The sequence below is a fragment of the Akebia trifoliata genome, chromosome 15, assembly GCF_017979445.1.
Source record: "Akebia trifoliata isolate Shusen 1 chromosome 15, ASM1797944v1, whole genome shotgun sequence".
In the NCBI taxonomy this organism is placed as follows: domain Eukaryota; kingdom Viridiplantae; phylum Streptophyta; class Magnoliopsida; order Ranunculales; family Lardizabalaceae; genus Akebia; species Akebia trifoliata.
In genome coordinates, this window is record NC_141389.1 from 4579575 (window position 1) to 4588366 (window position 8792).

Consider the following 8792-nt stretch of genomic DNA (forward strand, 5'->3'; position numbering starts at 1 on the left):
ACAAATATGCATGCATTAGCTCTCATGGATAGTCATGATTAATAAATTTCTTTAATTATAAAATCTTTATGTATTTTAATTTTACTATTTTTATTGAGTACCTTGACAAAATAGGTAGTTTTGTAAAAGTATTATCTTGTGATACCACAAAATAGATTTTGCTAAGTGGCAAGCCTACCAACCAATGCTTGGGATATGATATGATGTATTGCAATATATATTGTTACAATGCATTACATTGATTCTCTTGATTGATTTACAATAGACCCTAGTTAGGTTTATATAGAAAATCAAGAGTAATCTTAGTTAGAAACTAAACCAATCAGACTGATTTGTTAGTCAAAGTAATCACTTAACGCTAGGGTTATCAATGGATTGAGCTGGGTCGGATTCAGGTAAGGCTCTAAATGGGCTTTTTAAGGCTAAAAAACTTGTCCCGAACCCTGGTCCACCTATATTCATGCCATGAGCAGGTTGGGCCAAATTTGTTTTTTACTCTTTTTTATTGTATCAAGAGCATACCAAATAACAATATGTTAATCAAAATAATATTTTATTATCATATTTTGACAAAATTAATTGCATTCTAAACAATAATATTTTATGGGCACCATTATTAATTTATAAAAAAATTATTATGTAATATATTTTAATATAATATAGCGGGCCGGGCCACCCAACGTGCCTAAATTCAAAACCCAAACCTGGTACATTGTAGGCCGAGCCAAAATCCGGCCCATTTATAACCCTACTTGAAACAAGCCAAGGCATTGATAGCTAGACTTGAACAAACTCAAACCTTGAGATTTAGCAATAGAAAAGTAATTTACATTGATTCTTGATCAGGTGAAAGTGATATAAACATGAGTTATTTTCAATTACAAATACTCTTTTTACTGAATAGTGAAAATAAGATTCGATTGATAAATGAGAGATTTTCTGAGAATTGGGAGTTGCCACTTAGTTTAGTTCTAAGAATAAAAAATAACTCTAAAATGGATCCGGATTAGTCCACAGATAAAAGAAATGGGTAAGTGATCAGATTACAAGTTTCGGAAGGTGTTAGGCACCAAATCCACCCGATCGAGATGATTGGTCTCTACTATGATTTAAAACTATCCTACGGTTAACATGTAAGGGATAGAGTTAAACTAGGGTCCAATTTCATCAATTTATATCGGATTTGCTAAATGAATCTTTCAGCCAAGATACCTCCAAATATTATATGATTTCTCGATTTTCACACAAAAGAATTTTTTTTGAAAAAGTTCTAATTTCATCCCATGTTTAAAGTTCACGTGACAATATTTTTCAATTAAAAATCTACATATGCAAATATTTTCCAAATAAGATAAAATGGGAATTTGTGAACATTTTCAAATTAGAAAATGTTGATTTTAGTAAGATTATTAAATAGGTAAAAATAGTCATTTTGTGAATTTTCAAATTAGAAAATTATGAATGAGAAATTTCTAAATTGGTAATTTATGAAGTTTCTAAATTAAGAACATGGAATTTCCTAAATTAGAAATTTTCAAGTATGAATTTTCCAAGATACACACATGAAATTTCCGTATTAGAAAGTCATAAAGTTCCATGAACATGAGATTTCTAAATAAGAAAAGTGCAAAATTCCAAAATTAGAAAATTACAAAAAAGAGAAAATTATGAACTCATAGTAACTCAACAAATCGGCAAAATTCAATATCGCACAAAACCACCAAATTAATGAAATATAAATATACATGAATATCAAAATTCGCCAAAATCAATACCATGTAAAATCATCAAATCGCAAAAATATGATCATATATGGAACTCAAAATTGGCAAATTGGAGATTCATACATGTCGATTTTCTAAGTTGTGAACATTGTGAATACATAGCAAATCAACGAAACAAGAGTTCATACACATACATAAAATTCTTGAATGTTCACATTAGAAATGCATGGCAAATCAGTGAATTGAAAATTCATCTATGTATGTAAAATTTTAATATCAAAATGTTAGAAACATGTGGCAAATCAGTGAATCAAAAATTCATTTATAGGTGCAAAATTCTTATATCAAAACTTTATGGATACATGGTAAATCAATGAATCAAAAACTCGTGTATATATGTAAAATTCTTGAATCCAAAAAATTATGAGTACATGGCAAATCAATAAATTAGAAATTCATGCATATATATATATATATATGTAATTTTTAAATCCAAAAAATTATGAATATGTGATGACCATCATGAACACGTCAATGAATGTCGAACAATCATTAACACAAAATACAAAATGAGAAAATGAGGAGAAAGAAAAATAAAAAGATAAACAAAAATAAAACCACACTTACCTTTACGACAGAATGGTGGCTACTGTGCTTTCCTTCAGGTGCAACCCAGGCCAACTTGTAAGTGTCGCACCAATAGAAGATGTAATTTAGGGATAAAAAAGAGAAAAGAGAGTTAACTTTGAGGCAATGAAAAGAAGGAGAAATAACAACAGTAATTATTGTCGAGATGTTGTAGAAAAAAAGAAAGACGAAGAGGACTGACGTTGGATGTTTAAGAGAAAAAAAAGTGATGTTGTTGTGACATTCAAGAGAAGAAAAAGATGGAGATATAGCTATTATTGGAGTGCTCGAGAGAATAAGATCAAAGGGCAGAGATGTTGCTGTTATATACCACAGAAGAAAATTAAAGGGATGTTGCTGCCATTGGGGTGTTCAAAAGGAAAAAAAAAAAGAGTGACTGCGTTTTTTCTTTTTTTAATCTTTTTTCATTCCTTTTTTTTTTCTTCTTTCTTCTTCTTACTGTGTTTTTTTTTTCAGAAGATGTTCTTCACCTAAACAGCCAGTCGAGAGAAAGAAAAATGGCTAGAGTGAGAGATAACATGGGGGAGAGAGTCAACGTGGGAAGTGAAAGCAAGTGTAAACGGAATGTAGGAGAGAGAGAGAGAGAGAGAGAGAGAGCCTATAGTAGAGACGTCTAAAGGAGATACCAAACGTGGGAGAGATGGAGAATGAGAGCCTATAGTAGAGACGTCTCTCTAAGAGCGAACGTGAGAGCTTTTATAGAAAAAATGTTTTTATTTTTTTTCTTTCCTTTTTTTTTTATCCACGTTTTTTTCTTTTCCTTCCTACTTTTTTTTTAAGAGAATGGGAGTTGCGATCCTATGCTACTTATGACTTAATAGTCCTCCATCGCTTATGTCTTGATTGGTTGATCTTAAGTCTATTTTTAATCTTGAATGGTTGATTTAATTTTAATTGGTTGATTAATTTTTTAATTCAACTTTTAACTTGATTTTGATTTGAATTTTAATTGGTTAATTAATTTTTAATTTAATTTTGATTAAATTTTGATTTGAATTTTTAACTTTTTAGATTTCCAATGCACATAATTCTTTTGATAAATTTCTATCATGTTTTCCTAATAATCAAGGTCTCTAGATCAAAGTTAGACATTGAGGATGTTTAGGCCATTTTTGTGATTTCTCGTAAATTTTTTCGTTTTCGTTGAGTTGAATCCCATTAGACTCGAAATCATATTCTAAACGCAATGAAGGTACTTTCAAGATTTTTTGGAGGTCCAAGATTCATGAGAGGTATTTTTATCATTTTGTTGATTTTTACAAGTTTTTATGAATTTTGGCATGAGGTTTCCTTCAATCCCAATGTGATTATTTATAAGTCTTGAAGTTTTATTTTCCTAGCATCGTGAGGTCTTCAAATTATCAAAATATGTAGTAAACCTAAGTGTACATACTTGCTAAATCGGGTGTAAGGTGTAACGATCCTAAACATGCATAATTTTCTATGTCGAATCGTAATGAGTAAGGGAGATAAAAGGACTAGAAATGGGAGAAATCAGAGACGATATTCTCAAGCTTTCGAGTTCTTTGTGCTCATCATTAGGAATCCACTACATCGCAGTGACAAATTGTCGAATTAGGCAGATACAAAAATAGGGTGTTTACAATTAATGGCACATTAAGTTCTGAATGAAAATCAATAAAGAAATCAACACAAATAAAATTCACTACAATAAAAATGGAAAAATCAAAATATAAAATATATTTTGATTAGATCCCAAACTTAACCGTTCAATAATCTACAAAAGAAATCGAGAGTGTACTTTAAAAGATTCTATAAGAGAGAAAGAGTAGGCCAAAATCTCAGTCGCCTTGAAGTCGTCTCCATCACCTGAGTTTCAATCCATCAATCGTGATATATGTGATGGTCTTTTGGGTTTAGAATGGTATTTAGGGTTTGAAGAGAGAAAGGGGGAAGGGTTCGAGAATAGGGTGCAAACATAGTTGAAGGGGAGGCATCGTGCGTTGTTGCCTGATATGAAGGTTTGTCGTGGTTTGTGTACATGAGAGGGAAATGGTTAAGGAAGAGAGTGAGAAGAGGGATCTGGTGAATGGTTTTGTTCTAAAATACGATGTGGGTGAAAATTTTATTTGTCCATTCCTTGAATTACGTATTGTAGGATGTTTGATCTACATTTCTTCCTCGATGAATTTGGCCGACTTCTCCAATGAAAGGCTAAGTATTCGATCGTCTTCTTTGACAAGTTGAGATACTAGTGTGGTATCTACCTAATAGATTTCGACGATCAAGTTTATACAAGAACCAAACTAGTAAATTGCAGAAAAAAATATATAAGAGTGAGAAATAGAATATTTTATTTCTTTTTCTCTTTTCTATCTCATTGAATGAAGAGGCATGACTCGTTTTATAGACTTGGGTGAGCAATTATGACTTGATTCATTATTGCCCAATTCATAACAGCTCTCCCACTAGCCTATGCTATACTATAACTGATGATCTCATAATTGCATTAATTACAACTAAATTTTAATTAAGTTACCAATACTTGTAGTGAGTTTTATTAGTGTAACAATTGAAACTCCATATCAACTCATTTCTCGAGTTAACTAAATACAAGACCATAAACATAACATGCTAGAATTCTCTTTGGGGAGTGTAAGGTGGTGGCCACCTAGCCTATTTTCAAATCAAATGCATCAATTTATTTAGAGAAATTATATTGACACTCTAACTATTTCTTATTACACCAAGATTACTAAAATTATATTTCACTTCCCAACTAAAACTAACATATGCCATTTAAAATAGGAATTAACATTTTCACATCAAAATTATCTTCATAATACTTGCGCAAGATTAAAAAGCCATAAATTGCCAATATCAACAATAATCAGTAAAAAAGAACAAGTTGACATAAATGACGGTTGTATACTCCTACCTCTTGATGTTGATCTCATGTTCTTCGTTCTTCGATATCTCTCCATCAACTAGGAGAAAATATTCAGACGTATTGTTCTTTCCTCAAGTAAAGAGTGATGTTTGTTAGGAAATTAATGTATTGACAATCTTTTGTTTCCAAAACTAGTTGAGTCTAGTCATCTTGAAGTTGGAGATCAAATAGAACCACAAGTCAAAGTCAAGTGTGAAGTTAAAGAATTCTTTCAAAGCTATTCAATTCCATGTATAAGATGCTAAGTGACTTAGATATCTATTAAACTATAGGTGATTAGAATCTTTTTAGTTAGAAAGTCCAATCTTGTATTGAATGTTTAAAGAAAAATTTGAAAACTAATTAATTGACCTTTTGGTTTGATTAATATGTCAAATCTATCTTCAGCTCACGAAAAATTCCTAATTTTAAGAATTTAAGCCCATGAAAAACTCTTTGATCTCTTTTTGTAAAAAAGACTTTTGATCTAGGATTTAAGGACATTTTCTTAGAAAATAGCTCACAAGAAATAATTTAATATTCCGAGTAACCCGAGAATTACTCAAACTATTTTTCAATCTTATATTGATGAGCGTTTGAGAGAGTTCAATCAAACAACTAAAACAAGATTCAATTTGTGATTAGCTCGTGAAATTGAGTGTGTGGTTCATGGATTTAGATTGTGTTGGTGATCGTGATTATATGAGTGATTTGTGGAATCAGATCATGAAGTTCTACAAATGGCGTATTGAAGCAAGAAAAGATGTAAATTGTGCATTCGAGTTTGTCTATTGTCTTGTGCGTGAGTAACTTTGGTAAACTCATAATTCTATAGTGGATTGTTCTGGACGAGATCCGGTGATTTTTTTTTTCCAGAAGGATTTTCCATGTAAAAATTTGGTGTGTCGTGATTGCATGAATCTCTGATTTATTTTTTTGCTTTATATTGCTATCAATTAGATTTGGCTAATTGCACAAATTAATTTAATAAAATTCTATAATCATCAGTTAAGGAGAATTTCAATATTCTTACCTAGTTAATTTTTGATTTATTAAATTTAGTTGTGGTGTAATAAGCAGAAGTTGGGGCGTCAATAGAAGTTTTCTTTATTAAATTTGGTGGATGATGGACCACCAATTAAATGAGACTTCATTAAAAAAAAATAGTCATGTCAAATAGTCTAATTATGTAAAAACTATTTTATTGAATGTCTTTTTTCCTTTATTAATTCTATTGTTATTTGTCTAATTAAATGAGTCTAACCATGCGTGAAACTTAATAGATTGTTCAGAATGGGTCTGGGATTGTTTGTTTTTACTTAGTGACCCATGCACAAAGCAGGTACAAGTGCAAGAATGGGATAATTTGAGACAAGCCGCTTGACTCCCACCTAAAGGTGTCAATGGGTACCCAACTACCTGATGTAGTCGAAATCAATCAATCAATTTTGGTTCTAAAATCGTGGACCCGATCATTTTAGGGTGATCTGGTCCTAAAATGATCGGGTCCGATCACGGTAGCTATTTAAGGGCTCGATAAGCATCAGGTCTCCTTTGGTACTTGACGTCGGTACCTAATTACTACATTTATTTTATTTATCACATTTATAATAAAATTAGTGGTTTAGATAAATACCAATCAAGATATACCTTGAATTAAATATATTTTAACAAAAAATAAGTATAAATAGAACGTGAAATCTTTAATTGTTACCTTCTCCTTAAGTGAATGTCCATTTGTTTTCTATATTCTTATTCTACTTCAACATCAAATAAATGGTCCAACAATAAGTTTTAATATTTAATTCTCAACGTTTCATTGTTGATTTTAACTCTCAACCAAGAAATTAGAAGTTGGATTCTTATATTTATACATAATTTTACTCTTTTTATCGAATATATTTTTATTTTTCTCATTGGAAAAAACATTACCTACCTTAATAGGTACTCGACTTGTATCAACTATTTGTAGGGTCAGTTATGGTTCCAATGATCTCATACCTAGAATCGAAACCAAGATTTTATTTAAGTTTCAATTATGATTATATCGAAAATCGACCTGTTGACACCCTTCCTCCTTCTCGAGCCTTATTCTTTATTTAAATGAGTCTAGTCCTTCCCTTCATGAAACCTAGTGGGACCTAGTTTTACTATCCAAACCCAAACCTTAGTAGGTTGGCTAAGATCCAACCAATTCATGACCATATGATAAAGGTTAATATTTTCTTCTTTCTTTGATCCAAGATGTCCAAATTATAGATTAAATGGAAGGTTTATAATAAGTCTAATTCACTTCAATTGTATGATTCTAGTAATTCTAGTAATTATTTTCTTTTTAAAGGGGCGTATCAAATTGATTTGTTAACTAAAGTGGTCTCACACGTGAGATCCATTGCTGATTGGTGGGGAGGTGTTGTCGGTCAGCTCGGGTGAACAGTCGTCCCTATATCTCACCCTAAGGATTATTAGTACCCAAGTAATCCTCTTGAGACATTCTTTTGGCACCCTAAAAATTTCTTATTACACACCAATTATTAAATAATTTTTCCTTTTTCATTAAAAAATTAACACATATCACTTGAAACAGAAATAACATTTTCACATGGTAAACCTCTTGAGAAATTCTTTTGGTACCCCAAAAATTTCTTATTACACACCAATTACAAAAATTATTTTCCCTTTTCCATTAAAAAATTAAAACATATCATTTGAAATAGAAATAACATTTTCACAAATCCGATTTTTCTTTATAATACTTCCACAAGATTGAAAAAAAGCTATTAATTGCCTTCATACTACAATAACCCATAAAAAAGAGTAAATTGTATAAACGACGATCGTCAAATTTGATCTTTGTTTTTGATCTCGTTCTCTTCTCTTTTTCCATCTCTCTCCATAAATAAATAAATAAAAAGAAGCAATTATCTGGATTTATTAATTTTGAGAAAAACTTTCCTTACTCACTTAGCAAATTTCAAATCTTATTAAGGGTTATGTTAAGTTCAAATGAATTACCATATTGGCAATTTAAAACCACAACCGTCTAGATTTCATGGAAAAACTCGAATTAAAGAAAAAAAAAAAAACAATTTTTTTTGGGCATTATTAAAGATCTTTTAAGGTTCTTAGAAATTTTTCCTCAACATCCATGTGGGATCAGATCATGTTTTTATGCTCCATGATTAACTTAACGAACCTTAGTAAGATTTGAGACCTTATTAAGTTAATAAGACTAGCTTACTCATTAGTTTTGGGTGATTTAGACATGCCCCTTATGTTTGTCTGAATATTAGAGATACCTCTCTATGTTTTGAAATTGATAACATGCATCTCTTGACTCCAGTCTTCTAAATAGATTAAGAGGAAAAGACTCAAATACCCTCATATTTAATCACTAGTCAAAATCTATATTTTTCTTTTCCAAAACCAATTATCTTTAAGTTCTTCAACTCCAAGATACCTTTAATCTATTCAACTTTATTTCATCCATCATTTTTTATCTTGCCTCGTTTTATAAAACATCTTAGATT